This window comes from Prosopis cineraria, unplaced genomic scaffold, assembly GCF_029017545.1.
Source record: "Prosopis cineraria cultivar Desert tree isolate PC_DT_omini unplaced genomic scaffold, ASM2901754v1 PC11, whole genome shotgun sequence".
Lineage (NCBI taxonomy): Eukaryota > Viridiplantae > Streptophyta > Magnoliopsida > Fabales > Fabaceae > Prosopis > Prosopis cineraria.
The window spans coordinates 13,542,694-13,556,816 of record NW_026555342.1 but is presented as its reverse complement, the minus strand read 5'-3'; positions in this window follow the sequence as shown (position 1 = coordinate 13,556,816).

Genomic DNA, 14,123 nt, shown 5'->3' with positions numbered 1-14,123 from the left:
ACATCTCTAGAAACCAAAAACTATTTTTTTACTTAAAAAATATATAAGTATCAAAGTGCATAACTAAGCTGAATTATGAGGATATTATATTTAAAAATAAAAATTATATATATTTTAATATAGTGTTGATATTGATTGTTTGTTAATATTACCTATCAATTGTACATTTATGTTGCATATTTCCTTCTGAACTTATTACAGAGTGCCTTCGAGAATGATTCTTTGGTCCTTGAATGTAAGGTACTTAATGGATATTAATTATTTTTTTCTAATATTGCACTTATTTAAATCATTAATTTTGAGAGAGAATATAATGTAAATTTAAAAACTGATTCTATTTTTAGATAAAGTTAATAATTTAATCACATCTCTTTAATTGTGATGAGATAATTAAAGATGCCTTATAGTAAAGATTGGAAGGGGTACAATATCAAATTTATAAAAAAATAAAAATATTCATAAGTTATAAAAGAGTTACTACTCATATCAAACTAATTACAAAATATATACTCCCTTCATTTAAAAATATAAAGTATTTTTTGAGAAGTTGGATGTCTAAAACTATAAGGCATTTTTAATATTTCTTGAAGTGTAATTATTATCTTTTTTTAAAAGTGCCCCTATTAATAATGACTTTATATTTATCGTTGAGTATTTAATAGAAATAAATATAAAAAAATATGGTTAGTTTGAAAGTAAATCATTATTTTATTAGAGAGTGAGATTTGATTAAAAATATTTTATATTTTTTAACAAAAAGAGTATATGTTAACATTAAACTTACCTTTATAAAACAAATCGCTTTTCAAAACTATTTGGAAGAACTCGAACTATAAGAATTGCATATGGAGCAAGAAATTAAATAAAATAATAATAATAATAATAATAATAGAAGTGTTTGCTTTCCGACCAGAGCTTGAAAATTGGTGGTCTATGATTGAATTACAAAATAAAAAGAAGGCATGCAATTAATGCAATGCAAGTTGGCTCCTAAATAGTGGCCATTGCATTTGAATGCATTTGTGTGGACCCGGGTGGAAGGATCGTGTGTGCGCTGCTCATCATGTTTCGCCCCACTAAGAGCCTTCGGTTGGCCCTCCGTTTTCCCGTTGTCGGCCACGTGTCATGTTCTTTGCCGTTAGTTGCATCACCCTGATGCGATCCCTCACTTGCTTTTGAGCCCCATCTCACCCTACCGTTCCTCTCCCTCTACCATTTTGTGCAAATATCGTCATTTTCATTCAATTCATGCATTTTCCCTTCCTTTCCTTCACAACATAATTTCACTAACATTTTGCATTTGTCCTTAATGGTTCGATATGTATGGGCCAACACACACATATGAACGCATGCTATAAATTTATAACAAGTCAAACTTATGATGAGATGCAAGTAACAGAGTTTATATATGAGATGTTGAAACTTCTTGTGATATAATATTAAGGGAAATTTCAATTAAAGCCATCTGAACACAAAAATTTACATTTAGTTCTTAATGAAATTTGAAAATGTATTGCAATCTTAAGGGTTCTTCTTACAAATTTTGTTGTGGATAAAAAGATGCATTTATTTTTGTCTCAATAGAATGTTCGTGTATATATAATATGGTGTCCACGAATGCTTAATATAATGTTCACGAACACACAACATGTTTAATGTGCATAGTTCAGCTTGAAGTAAAATGTACATGCAAGTAAAAGATAACCAACACAATATTTATAAATGTATAACATGATGTCCATCAATTCTCAATACAGTAAACATATGTAGACCTATAACATTTGTATAATATAAAATTCATAATAAACAACATACTTTAAGTTAATACTCACTAGATGTATTGCATATTTATGAACATTGTATTAAAAATTCATAGACATCGTATTATGCGTACATGGACATTTTATTGAAATAAGGACAAATGCATCTTTTCATCCATAATAGAATTTGCAAGAAAGACCCTCAGGCTTGCAATACATTTTCAAATTCTATTAAATCCTAAATATAATTTTTTGTGTTATGGGGGCCGTAATTCAGATTCTTCCTAATATTAATATGCCAATCTTAACATAACATACTGAGGTACTGCTTCCATCTCACATTTTTTTTTATAAAAGTACATGTATCAATAAAGTTTATTAAATATATTTTACAATCTTATTTCATTAAAAACATGAATATAATTTTTTTAAAATACTCTCACTTATGACATTAAACAGAGAGAGAAATATTTATGAAAATTTATATATATAGTATAGTAATTTAGTTTAATTTGAATTTCATACAATGATGCAAACTATTTTTATGGAAGAATTACATTTAAGTCCTTCACAATATAATTAAATAAAAAAATGATAATTTTTTTTAGTAGCTATTTTGTTCAGTTGCTAATGCATTTTATATTATTTAATTGTATCACGAAGGATTTTGTATAATTCTTCTTTTATAAAATTTATTGATATATCAAAAAGAAAAGAAATAATTTTTTTTAAAAAAGGATGTAGTAAATTGAAACGTAGGAAATATTTATGAAAATTTATATATAACATAAAATTTCTAACAAATTCTGTTATTTAAAGCTATATATGAATATACTAATCTAGTTTAATTTGAATTTCATACAAGATGCAAACTAATTTTATGGAAGAATTATTTAAGTCCTTCATAATATAATTAAATACAAAAAGCTTCATAACAATTGAAGATAGCAAAATGATAATTTTTTAGTTGTTATTTTGTTATCGGTTGTTAATACAGAAGGATTTTGTATAATTCTTCTTTTATAAAATTTATTGAGCTATATAAAAAAGAAAATATTTTTTTAAAAAAAAGGATGTAGTAAATTGAAACGTAGGACATATTTATGGAAATTTATATATAATATAAAATTTCTAACAAATTGTATTATTTAAAGCTATATATGAATATACTAATGTAGTTAAATTTGAATTTTATACAACGATGCAAACTATTTTTATGGAAGAATTACATTTAAGTCCTTCATAATATAATTAAACACAAAAAATTTAATAACAGTTGAAGATAGCAAAATGATACTTTTTTGAAAGAATTATATCTAGGTTCCACACAAAAAATTAATTATTACAATGTCTGTTGATAATTAAACTAAAATTATTGACAATATAATTAGTTGTTAATGACTTTAATTCAATTGTTAGTAGATTTTGTAATAATTAATTTTTTTGTGTGCTTTTCAATGTAATTTTTCCTAATTTTTTAGTTGTTATTTTGTTATCAGTTGTTAATACATTTTATATTATTTAATTGCATTGTGAGAGATTTTGTATAATTCTTCATTTATAAAATTTATTGAACTTTATCAAAAAGAAAAGAAAGATTTTTTTTTCTCAAACAAGGATGTAGTAAATTGGAATAAGGGAAATATTTATGAAAATTTATATATGATATAAAATTTCTAAAAAGTTGTATTATTTAAAGCTATATATGAATATACTAATTTAGTTTAATTTGAATTTCATACAACGATGCAAACTATTTTTATGATAAAATTACATTTAAATTTTCACAATATAATTAAATATAAAAAACTTAAATAACAATTGAAAATTGCAAAATGAGAACTTTTTAGTTGTCATTTTGTTATCAGTTGTTAATACATTTTATATTATTTAATTGTACTAAGGAAGATTTTGTAGAATTCTTCTTTTATAAAATTTACTCAGCTATGTCAAAAAGAAAATACTATAAATGTACGATGATTATGGAAAAGGGGGAAAAAAAGATGTAGGTGGGGGAGCAGGGTTGATTTGGATTCCCTCGTGCGTCAATTGTTGTGGTCGCAAACTGGGTCCCACATGATTTTGTGTCAGAGAAGGTGAGACCCACCCACCCCTCAATTCCTTCACTACCAACAAGATGTTTTATCTTCTATTTTATTTTCCGAGTTTGGGCGCATTGCTTATACTTTCACTCAACTTAAATGCACTGCAGTTTTGGTACGTAACTTGTGAGTAACTGTTCTGCCCAAAAAAAAAAATTATCAATAATTGTTTCTATATATATTTCATATCAATATTTTGTTAATACCAAACCAAAAAAAATAATAATAATAAATTTGATAACTTCACTTCATTCCTTATGAGTTGGTCTTATATCTTTTTTTCATTATATAAATACTATCTTTATATCTTTTTAAAGCTGATATATTGTTTGGAGGGCATTTCTTGCTAAACATATTCTAAGGCTTTTTAAGGTACAAGGGGTATATTCTAGTGAAAGAAAGCATATCAAATAATAGCCTTTTTCAAATTAAGATTCAAGACTCTCTTTACTTGGTTTATCATAAGTAAATGGAATTGAGTTCTTATGACACACAATAGAAGTGGGTTCCATTGATTTTAGTGAAAATGGATTTCTTAGAGAATGCAGTTCACTTGCACCAAACAAGCAAATTTTAGAGTTCACTCTCATTTCTCTGCTTCCAATTCTAACATACCAAATGTGGCATAAATTACATAATGCTTCAGAACTCTATAAAAAAATGATTAAGATCATATAATTGTTACTAAAAAGCGTCACACACATGCACAAAAAAAAAATATATAATTTGGACCTTGAATTATATATACAAGAACAATTTAAACCCCAAACTTTTATTTGGTATAGAACTTTAAAAAATTAAGTTTAGAGTAATTTCATCATGCCGTTAAATTACTCATTATTTTGTGAAAAAACGAGGTTAAAAGTATAATTTTTCTTAAATGAAGGTAAGATGAAGAGGGAGAGTAGAATTTAAAAGAAGTTGCACATCAAGCCCTTTAAAAAAAATAATGACATTTGTTTTAATTTAACAACAAGGGCAAAATTGCTCCAAATTTAATTATTTAAAATTTAGAATATATCAAATACAAGTTTAGGGTTTAAGTTGCTCTTGTACTTATAATTAAGGGTTTAAATTGCACATTAACTGTAAGTTTGTTTTTAATATTGAATACTGTGAATGCAAAAGTATATTTTGTCCAAGATTAAAATCTTCCTTTTTATTGATCTTAAACTTCAATATTGGAGCTTGGACTATCACATTAATTCCAAGATTAAGAAAGAAGTGAATGAAACTACGTATGTTTCCTTCCAATTGAATTAATGCTGATGAGAAGACAATGACATTTGGTTGTTTGTCTCTTTGGTTAAGTAATTTGTTCTTATCATTCGCATTATATTGCTCCCGAAAAAAACATCTTGTGAGCATTTCGAGAGAAAAAAAGGTGTAAATAAATCTTGAAAAACTTAATAAAAACGAAGGTAGGCCAAGGGAAGAGCGATCATTAATCATTATCATCAATTTCTTGTCAGTTCCCATCATTAGATCCTGGTTTTATAATTAATCTTAGTGCAGAAGAATAGAAAAATCAAAATAATTATTGATGAGTAGGGTCAGATTTCGTGCCTTCTCATGAAGATAGTCTTTCTTATTCAGAGTCAAAAACCACTTGCTTCTGTAATTTGATTTTATGTTTGTAGAGCTTTAATTGATGTATCTTTACCTTATTTAATTAGATTATATTTCGTTTTCCCCCCATGACTTCATTATTAAATGTCGGCACAATGAGATTGCTTTCCCCAAAAAAAAAAAAAAAAAACACACACACACACACACGGAGGGTAATTACTTAATTACTGAGGAGTAATTAGCCGAGGAAATCAAATCTGGGGATCTTGAATTGGAGTTTCATGAAATGTATTTGTATTAAACAGGAATGTTAAAAATATTCTTGAGACACTCATGAAACATCCATTAATAATAATAGTCTCACAAAATGAGTTCCAATTAGTTTAGACTTTAGATAGCATAATAGACATGAGGTTATCATTTATACTTTATATGAATAATTAGACGTGTATACATAAATATATATTTTTATTAATAATACTTCATTCATCATCTATAGTAAGGGTGTTCATAAGATGGAAATAGAATCGGGACACTCCTATCTCATGTCCTGTTCCGAAAAAAGATTAAGATTGAATTTTTGTCCCATGTTTTATCTTCTCTCAAAAGTTATCTCATTCTGTTAAGAATTGGAATAAGATTGGGATGTTTTGTTGTCCTGATAAATCGACAATATGGGAAAAAGGTGTAAATAATAACATTCATTAAAATTGTAAATTATATAATTTATTAAATTTAAAACAAACACAAAACGAGTACATAAATCACAATAATTTAAAATTAATTATTAAATTACATCAATCACAACTATAAGTGTATAACATGTTATGATAGTAATTACAAGTGATTTCTAAACTATAAGAGTAATAACAATAGACAAACTAGGTATAATATTAAGTCATTATTCTTCTTGTTTAGTTGAGATATGCTGAGCTAATTATTTTTTTAAAAATAAAGCAAGAAGCATGATATAAATAAAAGTTATTAAATAGATAAATATAAAAATAAATAATATTAATATAATTAATATATTATAAAAAATATTATCCTGTACTACTTACTCCTTGTCACTAAGATTATCAATATAAAAAAATTTTAATTTTAAATAAGAATTGTATATATTGAAATTATAATTGATATAATTAACATAAATATAAATATTATTAATATAATTAATATATTTAATGTATATTTTTAAAATAAAAAATAATATATGTATATATATAATATTTGGGATGAGATGGGACATCCGAGGTCAATCATGTGTCCCATTCCATCTCGAATCCCTTTCCCGTTTCAAATATTTTTAGATTAGGACGAGACCTGTTCCAATATAATCAGGACGAAACCAAAAAATGATAGAGTTATGAATCACTAATGAAGGGAGATTTTTGCTCCTCTGTAAAATAATTAAGGAAAAAATATCTCACTTATTAGTACAGAGTGTCCAATACTCCTCAAAGAAAAATATAGAAAAAAATGCATTTTAACCCTTTATAAATTTTTGTAAAACTAGTTTGAGTTGTTAATATTTAAAAAATAATTTATAAATTTTGGATAAATATTTCTAAATAGTAATATTTTAATTATTGAATGTTAAAATATTTAATATTTTTGTAATATTTATTAAATCTTATTTTAGCAAGATTTTATAATACACAAGGCTCTTGAAAAAAGAGTTCATATGTAAATTAATACCAATAATGGTTACAGTCTTATTTGTTATTATACATGGATGCCACACACATGTCACATTAGTGAAAAACAAAAAATTTAACAGGTGATTAATGAAAAGGATTTTTTTTTTCATTGAAAAAATGGTTCAAGGGAAAATTTATTTCAGTTATCAAGATAGAATGTCTAATGCTTCTAAAAAAATTTAGGAATGAAAATGAAACTTAAACCTAAAAAATTTAATGTAATTAATGCATTTAAACATTATCCGTAATGTTAAATTTTCCTTCAATTTGATGCATTACGAAAATTTCACATTATTCGTATAAATAAGGGTGTAGTAGCAAAAATATTAATAAATGTTATTTTAAACTTCGGATGTATAAAGTAAGATATAATTCTTTTCTAAAAAGACTTGCATTATAAAAGAAAGGGGCCATATGAGTCAGCTTTAGCTATTTCACACACTATCCTTAAAACAGTTTTATCTCTTCAAATGTACCCTTCATTATTAAAATGCAATTAACTCCCTTAACAGATAATAAACCAAATTAATAAGCATCAAGTTGTTGTTTTTATTTGTGAGGTGTATTTTTGTGATGAACACATTAATTACTCTCAATATTTTTCAAAATGATTTATAAAATAAAACATAAATTCTTCTAAAAAACGTTATTATAAGGATTAAGCATTGGGTAACCAGCATGGTGATATATACACTTATTTAACTTTCAACAACTCAAGATTAGTCCCTTGGGAAATAAAAACAACTCCTCAAGATTAGGAATGAAATAATGATGGACAACATTGAGATGTTATTATATGCATGGTTTCCTTTTATCAATATAATTAAGGATATATTCATTTATACTTCTTTCATTATGATTTTTTGACACCCAAAAAATGAAAATTTTAATATAACAATATTAGAGCATTGTTATTTATTAGACTCAAATAGTAAGTAGCAAGCTCTATTAATGTAATTTAAATTTTTAATCTACAAAGCATGGTATCCTCAGCAAATAACTTACATGATGTCAAACATTTATTTCATGCACATCCATCGTACAAGTATAATGCATGCATCCAATAATTTCTTATTTTTTGATCAAAACATAATTCCTTATTTTAAAAAAATTAAGCAGACAAAAAAAATCAAGTCTCTAAGAGATGACATGTGAGAGGAAACAAAGCTCATGTGTATGGTTTTCACTTTTTCACTTCTCTCATTTCAAATTAAAAGGCAAGAGAAGTGATTCAATGTATATGCACACACATATGCATACATATATAAATATGTGGGGTTCAAAATTAACGTGACTCACTACCTTTCTCTCTTTCTTTTCTTTTTCTTTAATTATTTTTTGACTAATTTAGAAAGAGATGGTTAGTCACTGCCTCTAACCTACTTCATAAAAGCTACAACACATTCTATGGTCTATTTAGTATCTTGTGGTTAAAACTTCATCCTCAGTATAAAGAACCTCATCAACATTGACAAGAATGACAAAACAATAACTTTAATTATCCAACAACTTATATATTAAACTTTTTTGAAAGTTTTATTCAAATTACATATAAAGAACATTCCCTAATTTTTTTAAACATATATATAAGTCTTTCTTCAAATAAATGTATTTAGATAAACAAAGAGTATTTTAGTCAAAATTCAAAATAAACTTAACTAGTGTTTGGATTGATAGATCTGAATTTAAATTTTAGATTTAAAATTTCACAATTAAAATTCATGTATTTAAATTCTTTTGTTTGAGTAGTTTAAAAAATTTCAAATAAAAAAAAAGATGAGTTGGGATTCGAAATAAAAATAGAAAATTTAAAGTAGTGAATTTATTTTTATTTTTCAATCAATGAGAGACTAGAACTAGAAATAAGAAAAGATATGAGAGTTATATAAGCATTAACAGTAAAAATATGAAGAGAACGATGTTTGAAATGATTGAAATTTTAAATGACTAAATTATAGAAAAAATTTTAAATTATAAAAAATTATGATAAAAAATGAATTTAGATTTGGATTTGAATTAAATCCAAATCAATCTATCAATTATTGTGTATCAAAATGAGAGATTTGGAATTATTAATTTTTTTTGTCTAAAAAATCTCAAGTAATCCAAGCACACCATTGAGGAGTGTTTATTTACAAGGTAAATACAAATTATATAATTTCAAAAAATTGAAATCAGATAAAATTAAAATAATTATTTCACTCTCAAGGGTAGGGACATTATCTTTCTAATTAAGCTTATTTCATACATAATTAAGTTTATTTCGCACATTTAGTTTGAGAATCAAACTCTCAACCATCTATTTAATTTATTTTTATTTGAAAGTGTCAAAGAGCCTTCACCACTCATATCAACCTAAATTGGTGTTATGGTTAAGTGAATGAAGACTACGTGCATGATTATATTGCCATGTACATGTCCTCAACTTTTGGAAAGAAAATTAGTATTTTTCATGTACTTATAAAATAGGTTTCTGTTCTCATGGGAAAATGAAAGATAAAGAATAAATAAGAATCAGACTTTGTTTAGATCAACAAGAGAAATTTTCCTTCTTCTTTGTTCTTTTATGAGAAGAATCAAACAAATCAAGGTCGCGATTTCAATTTTAATTTATTAAAAAAATGAGATTAAATATACATACATACATTTACATACATACATACATACATATATATAACAGTTATAAATTATAATTAATAACAATGATCTACTTCAATAATCTATCATGTTTGGATGAAAAGAGATCGTAAATTTATTGATATGTCAAAGAAGAAGATAGCTATAAGAACAAGACATCACTTTCCAAAAAAATGTTATAACAAAGGAAGAGACATACTCTTTTTATCCCTATATATAAAATATTTTTAATTGAATCATATAAATTAATAAAAATTAACTATTTAATTAAAAATATAGCAAAATTTTAATTTTGCTTCTAATTATTGTAAATACAAATGAATCTTTTTTTTAAAAAAATAAATTAATGAAAGTATTTATTTTTTAATTTAATAAAAATATAATGGTTCATTCATTAAAAAAAATATGCTAATAACATCTTATATTACAAATAAAAAAAGGTTTGAAAAACTTCTCGTGAAGTAGTTGTTGAGAAGGCTTTTCCATTATAGTCATGGCTGCCTAACCAAGCACTCCTTAAAATGCAATTGCCCATTTTTATATACTCTACAAAATTAGTATTTTCATTTTACTCATCAAGAAGTGATTATTTCTTGCCTTTTTATCGCTCAATAATTATTTTTTTGACTTTATTTTATAACTTTTTATAAGTATTGTTTTTTTTATCATATTATGATCGAGATTTAAACATTTGATCCTTACCTGTCTTTCAATAACATGGTTAAGTAGTGTGTTGTTGTTATTGAAGAGTGCGTTTAATTGACATGTAAAACATTTCATTTTAATTAGGTGTATTTCAAAACAAACTAAATAAATAGTAACTATGAAATAGTATAGTAGACACAAAATATTTCAATTTATAATCATAAAAGCAACTCCTCTTTTTCAGGCCAAAAAAAAAAACTCCCCTTTCATAAAGTTGATACCAAACATGCCATTAACCCACCTTAATGATTATTCTACCAAAAAGCAAAGTCTTTTCCACATTTGGACAGTCAAACTTGATAGCAAAACACATCCGTTTTACTTATTTCTGGTATCCAATAATAAAGTAATAATTCTGTTGAATTGAACCAGCCAAAAGGAGCAAAACCCTAAACCCAAGGCCTCAAGCTAGTCCCAACAAAAATAATTAAAAGTTAAAATTAAACCTCATATTTGACCAAAAAATTAAACCTCATAGCTTGATAGTCCTCAAAATTTTCTCTTATTAAAGATTTGGGATTAATGTTTTAATCATCAACAAAAACAAGGGCTCAAGCTAGTCCTAACAATAGAGACTAAATTATATTAAGTTAAAGTTTAAAGATTGAATTATAACTAATGAGTCAAATTATAAAAACTAGGTTATATCAAGTTAAAAGTTTATGAATTGAGTAAGGATTGAATGAAAAATATAGCAATCAAATAATTAATTTTTCCAGAAAACTTCACATTCATGTGTTAATATTTGATTGGTCAAACCCAATATCATGACTTACAGAAAGCCATTAGTGTATTTTAATTATAATTATATTGCCAACAAAAAATAAATAAAGGAAACTCATGCGTTGCGATCAATATGCCATTCATACAGACAATCATGGAGGGAAACGTGTTTCTAATGATTGTACCAAAAACAGGAAACGCAATAACACACAATCATTACACACTGTCTCAAAAAACGAATAAAAAAACAGAATATATTCTTCTTAATCAGACCTCTTTTATACACACACACACACAAGAGGTTCCCCGCAAGGGTATATGAATTGAATAATATTAATAAGTTTGACCATAATGGAGAACCAAGCCATTGATGATCAGTTCATAGCAGATAGCTTGGAGTATTATGATTTTGATATTGACTATGGCTTTCTAAACGAAATCTTGAACAGTGAAACACAAGAGAGTACCAACCAAACCGATCAAGAATTTACATTTGATTCGAATTTTTTTGACTTTACAGAGCTTGATCTTGTTAGTGCTGAGCAGAGGGTTGATGATCAGAATAATGGAAGAGGATGGGTTAAAAGAAGAAAGTTCAAGAAGGGTACTGTGGAGCATGCTCTTTGGAAGCAAGAGATGAAGCTTAAGAATAGGATCTCAGCAAGAAGATCAATTGAAAAGAAGGAGGTTAATTAATTAATTAATTGGATTAACCAAAATGGGTTTTAAGTGTTTTTTGTTTGATAAGATTTGAGTTAATTAATTAATATTTTGTGATTATATCCTAATTAATGCAGGCTTATATTAGAGAACTTGAGGGAAAATTTCAAAGGCTGCAGGCAGAAAATGAATTTAGGAGAAGCGTTCTGGAGGTAATTATTGGATTATAAGAAAGTTTCTGGAATTTTTTTTTTTAAGTGTCACAATATGCTTTTATGAAAAATGCATTATTCATGTAAGAAACTAAAGAAATGCCAAAAAGATGAGAAATTTTATTCTTTTCATTTGCTTAGTGACTAGTGAGAGACTAGATAATGATTATCATCCAAATATTTCATGTATTTATGTTTATTGGCACAAATTATATGATTTAATTAATTAACCATTAATCATCTAACATGGTTCTGGAACAAGCTGACAATATTTTGGCTTTACAGGCCAGTTCACTAAATTCATCATTGCTTATAATAAAATTAACAATTTTTTATAATATGATACGTAGTAATTATTTAACTAATATAATTATAATTATGTAGATTTTCCCAAATTGCAAACCAGCTGGTAGATTATGTGGATTAAGAAGAGCATTTTCCACATCTGACTTCTATGTCACTAGCCAGGTAATTAAATTAATTGAACACTATCTTCCTACAAATTTTCATTGTCACATATTTATTATATATAAAACTTGAATCTGAGAACTTTTTTTTCTTTACTCTGAGACAAGTTTGCACTCAAAAATTACTCTATCTTGCAGGTAGCATATGAGGAACACATGGGCATGTATTTCTGAAGATCTAGGGCTAAAAAAGTCTCTCTTTTTTTTTTAAAAAAAAACTAATTATTAATTCTTTAGAAAGAAAGCTAATACTGTGTAGTTCTGCTAGTTAAACACTACAGAAGCCGATAGACTGCAAAACCGTCTTTTAATTTTTGAATAATACATGTCCCTTTTTGTGCACATTAAATCTTACAAAATGATTATAGCACAACAACTTCCACAATCCAAATACGAAAAATTTACAAACCTCTTGAGGATTGGGCTGGGCCGAACTTAATCTGAAGCCCAACATACTTGTAGATGTTGGGCTTAAGCCCATGATAAGTTCTATTCTATGCTTTCCCTGCCAATCTTCAAACCAGCCAATGCTTCTATCAAGATGCATTGAAGGTTTGAACTTTGAACCAAAAAAACTAAAATGAAGGTTTGAACTTTGAAAAAGTGTCAGTGGGAGGTACCAGAAAAAATTTCTTTTCAGTGGCCACTGGAATGAATAATATAAAGCATCAAATGTTTGGTTTGATTAAGAATGAGTTTAATATTTTGTGAGTAAACACTTGTTTTTTTGGGTAACCATCTATAACGGATTAGGAATACATGTTACAGGTTCGACGACATTTTTGTTTGGTGTCTGTGTAAATCTCTTTGATCTTCCTTCTCTAGAGCCGCCACCTTGCTGCTCCTTTATTTTCTCGTCCTTCTTTATCTTCCTTTCAATGTTTTCCCCTCTGCGACAGGTTATTCTGAAACTGTAGCACAACGTTAAGGATCGAAAGCGAATATTCCTGTCTATATGTTTTTGAATTAATATAATTTTATGCAATAAAACCTCAGCAAATCAGAGTGGCGCAGCGGAAGCGTGGTGGGCCCATAACCCACAGGTCCCAGGATCGAAACCTGGCTCTGATAAAGAGTAGCTTCCGACGCTTTTATTTTTCACACCGTTAGATGTTTTCTTCCCTCATCGACGCTACTTGTGTTGACACGTCACATATGTCTGGGCACTGTTTCGCTTTTGACACGTCACACCTGAACGCGTGTCGTATTACTCTAGTCTTTGCGAATGATGTTGTTAAAAAAAAAAAAAAAAAGATAAACACTGCCCTTTTTGCCAAAGAACAGTTTTTGGCACAAAAAGGATTTTTTTTTAACAAAACAAAAATAGGTATTTTGTCATAAAAAGTATTATACTCAAAAGTTTTGAAGAAGGTTTATTTCTAAATTAATGTAAATATTATCTATTTAGCCATTCATCGTGTTTCAATTTTCTTTCCTACGATACGAACTATATGATGTTGGAGGTGGAGAAAGATTAAAACGGTAGACTATTAATTTACACTGTCCAACATTTTTTTTAAAAAAAAAAATTACATTGTCCGACCAAAATATTTAATTCATTTAGATTCTCTTCAGTCCTTAGAATTTA